This window comes from Brassica napus, chromosome A9 (genome assembly GCF_020379485.1).
Source record: "Brassica napus cultivar Da-Ae chromosome A9, Da-Ae, whole genome shotgun sequence".
Classification (NCBI taxonomy): domain Eukaryota; kingdom Viridiplantae; phylum Streptophyta; class Magnoliopsida; order Brassicales; family Brassicaceae; genus Brassica; species Brassica napus.
The window spans coordinates 21,080,752-21,084,993 of NC_063442.1; the positions used below are offsets into that span (position 1 = coordinate 21,080,752).

General features: G+C 35.5%; 1 long non-coding RNA gene across 1 annotated transcript; it reads left to right on the top strand.

Annotated features, from left to right (window-relative positions):
* The first annotated feature begins 1,391 nt into the window (after positions 1 to 1,391).
* LOC106364458 lies at positions 1,392 to 3,333 on the top strand. The gene is made up of 3 exons (XR_001273208.3): positions 1,392 to 1,887; positions 2,087 to 2,241; positions 2,335 to 3,333. It is a non-coding gene; the product is annotated as an uncharacterized LOC106364458 (long non-coding RNA).
* Positions 3,334 to 4,242: the final 909 nt, after the last annotated feature.

A 4,242-nucleotide genomic window follows, 5' to 3' on the forward strand; every position in this document is an offset into this window, starting at 1 on the left:
TAACACAATCTTTAACTTTACCAATCAAAGTTAAAATAAACAAGGATCAAATCATAAGAAACCAAGAACAAAACAATGCATGTTGACTACAATAAAGCTCCTTTGAACAAAGACAAGGCGAGGACTCCAGACTAGGACCTCTGGCTTGCGTCTCCTGCTATATAGAATAGCACATGCAATATAAAGACCAAAGTTTCATACACCAGGAAACAGAACAATTAAGTTCATTAGTCGTCAACCGGAATGGCAGAGACAGAGAAGAGAACTCGAAACACTATGTAAAGCTTGACGGAAGAAGAGATTTTGATCAAATCTTAAGGGTAATGAAAAGGACCGAAACAACTCACAATCGAGTTCAAACTTGCTCGAAAGATCGAAACCAATAGTGACCCAAAGAAAGCTCAGAGACGACATGCAACACAAACAAAACAACACATGGTTTCAAAGATAAAATCAGATCTAGAGGGTAAGAAAACCCAACCCGCTTTAACTAGCTATATCAAGCAAAGAAGATCAATTAACATTGCATTGAGATCATCAATAAACTCATTAATCTCCTGAAAAGACAAAATCAAAACTTGATTAAGTTACCCAAAAAGAAGAACATGAAGAAAATCAGATGATCTCAGTTGACAAAATATGATAAAAAACCAAAATCAAAGATCCAACTCCAGCTCTAAGGGAGTAACCGGAATCAGAGAAGAAGCGTAACAATGGATAATGGAAGAGAGAATGAAATTTTTTTTTTATGAAAGAAAATGATTAGATTTTTCTCACGGCAATAGTAAATTGTAAATGATCAAATAAACACAATTATTCTAAAATTAAGATAATAATTTACATGTGATAAAATATGATATAAATAAATAAATTTAAAAGTATATATCCGCGCGTAGCGCGGAAAAACGATCTAGTTTATCTAAATTTTTTATATACACAAAGTATATAAGAAATATATTATTATGAGAACTCACATATAAATTTAATGAGACAATATAAAAAAAAATCATATTATTAAAAATCACATATAATGGAACGTTTTAAAAGACCAAACATGACTAACCAAGATCTAAAAAATTGTGTTGCGAGAACACTTATTAGAAAGAAAAAAAAAAAAAATTGAGACACTGAAAAAGATTCTCCTTCTTTAGTTATTCTTTTGTAAGATCAAGCTCTTCATTGCTCATCTTCTCAATCTTGATAATTTTCATAGGGCGAATCTTTGAAGTTGATGTGGTGTCCGGATGGTCTATAATGTCATAACATGATCGCTTTGAAGGCGTCGTCATCTTGCTAGAGCTTTCATCACTCTAACTTAAAAGAGATCCCTAGATAATAGATAAATACAGAAGACATATTAATCACATATGATAAAATCTTTATATATAAAGAAATGTTGCTTCTCTCCTGTCATGCCACCTAGGATCCAGGTCAAAACGTCGAAGGTTGTGAGCATGACACACGTGTCACCGTCGACCAAAACACATCACTTCATTTAATCCGAAATTGTGACGGGCTTATCTTTAGAATTGGTCTGTGCGTTTTGTTTAATAAGCCCGGTCCGTTATAAGGCGTAATATGATATGTTCGAAACGGGGCGTTTCTGATTTTATAGTTTCATCTTTCTCTTCTCCCCGTCTCTATCTTCTCCCCAGTAGCGATTCTAGGGTTTCGACTTAGATTTCTTAAGTAACCGGCGGAAGCTCTGACTATAATTCCCCAATCTCCCAGCGATGAACAAACCCAACTTCAACCAATCGAGAAGAAGACTTATATAGAAATCAAAAAGGTGCGAGCGAGGGGCTGTTGCTTGATGGCGGTAGATATCGAGAGAAGCGTAATAAGGTTGTTGCAGGCAGTCAAAGCATGAAGGATTTCTCCATCCAGGTATATACATATCTGCGCAAGAAGATTTCCAGTTTTAGATTTTGGAATCCTAATAGTTTTATTCCAGCCCGTATAAGAAAGATTGTATACAAGGTAAACCATAATTGAAATGAAACAAAAAAAAAAACTAATGTTTACTACAAGAAAATCGATCATATATCTTCATAATGCGTTTGCCTAATATATTGTGGGATCATAGGAATAAGCTCATCAAGAGAATAGAGCTCATCTATGTACAAGAAAGTGAAGAAAAAGCTAAGAATATCAAGAACATAATTACCAGACATGGTTATGACAACGATCATGATGTGTACCAAGATGCCGACAAATAACCAGAACTGCACGGTGATCTAGGTTTGCTCCCTAAGACGCTAAGCGTTGTGTTTTCTGACATGGTTTCTCTGTTAATATCTGTGTGACACAGTGTACACTCACCGTGTGTAACAGGTCAACCTTAGTCATCCAAGAGAAGCTAATGTTCCGGGGACGAGAGGAGATCGTTCCACCAGGGATAAAAGTTTGTCCGGTTATGTCTTCAGATTATAGCAAACCCGTGAAACTGGGCCAGTAAGAGAACCCTTTTATGGACAAGAGGCTGCGTCATATATGACAGATATTTCAGGGATGAGAGAAGAAAGCTGAAGACATCAAGGATCGTCTCCGTTATATTGCAATTGGCTAGGGAGAGGTTATGGAGAGACGTCGTTTCTTTAAGCGTTTCACGGATTGTTCATGAGATACGCCTCTTGACGTGGGCTCATGCCATAGAATAGATTTTTGAGATCATAGTCGAAGAGATTGTCATCTAAATACAGCGTCTACAAACGAGTAAGACCGGTGAAACCAAGAATCGCACCAAAAATCTGATTCTCAAAGAGCTCGAGAACAGTCCAATCCGTGAGGGTGTGAAGATCGGGAGGAGTTCCACGAATTCCTTCTGTTTTAGGCCGAATTGGCGTAACCCGGTTGCTTCCATCGCATTCAACAGTTTCCCATTTACAAGGTCAGGATTAGACCAGTCGATGTCTTTTGGCAGGTTCAGACTTGATTTGAGAGTTTGCATAGTCGGATTATCAACACCGTTCTGCTAAAAACGAAACCCATAAATGAAAGGAAGAAACAAAAGATACCCAGATGAGATTTTGTAATTTTCTTGGGGATTTTTTCGACAAAAATGATAGGGGAATTCGAGCTTGAAGCAGCCGCAATTTTATAAGAAGAAAGGTTTTTTACAGGAAACAATGACGTTAAGAAAAGTGGAATTGGCCGAAGTGGTGCACGATAAAGAGAGAATTGGATTAGAAAATAACATTGTATGGAGCTGCGAAAAATATTTTAGATCAATGGTAAACGAAGATTTTACTCATACAATTTTATATTAAAAATTCATAGGAACTATGGTTTCTGCCAATTAATAAAAAAAAGAAATTTTAAGATACAAGTTATTGCTCTTCTACTTTACATCTTAATCTTAATTTAACGGGTCATTGCTATGGTTTTAAAGAAAAAACGATTAAATATCTTTGGATTTTAGCTGACATCGACGTAAATTGGTTTTCTAGATTACAAGTACATTAGAAGAATCTCTTATTAATTTTCTCACTTTTTTTTTTTGACTTAGGCATTTAATTCTTCTAAACTTTCATGAGCCTGGCGCCACAATTCCTTTTGAAATGCCTTGGTCCTTTTATAAAGATATCACTTCATCTTAAGATTATACAAAACTACTATAGCATTAGAAGAAAGTAGTGAAATTTTACCTTTTGTTTATCCTACTTTTGCAAGACCTTCATATCGTATTGTATTCAAAACATAATGTAAAACAGTTAAGAGCGATGGACCTAAAGACTCAAATATGGGATTCTGAGAGTAAGTTTTATGAGACTAACTTAATAAAATATAAATTGAGTATTCTCCTCCCTAAAGGACGTCTTTAATTTTCTCCCCAGACTAGGCATTCAACTTATAACTGACGTATTAAAAGAGCAAGCTAAGAGTTACATCAATAAGTTTCATTCTACGAAAAACAAAACTCTGTTAAACTTGATGATGTTGGTGAGGAATTATTCTTCAACTACCTTCTAAATTTTAACTTAGGCCCACAAAATCTTTTTTTCCCACAAAATCTTTATAAACAGAGTAACACTAGAAATTGATGGAAACCATTTTCACGCATCCGTAACTCAGCCAACAAATAAGGTCACTAAATACCAACTAAGACAAATGAAAAAAGAAGCTCAGCCTCACACGTAAGTAACGTAACCAGCATATTCATATTGTCCAGCACTCTCATTTTTACCAGTAACCTTAATCGCGCAACAGCATTAGGCTGATGCAAAATCTGTCCTAAACAAA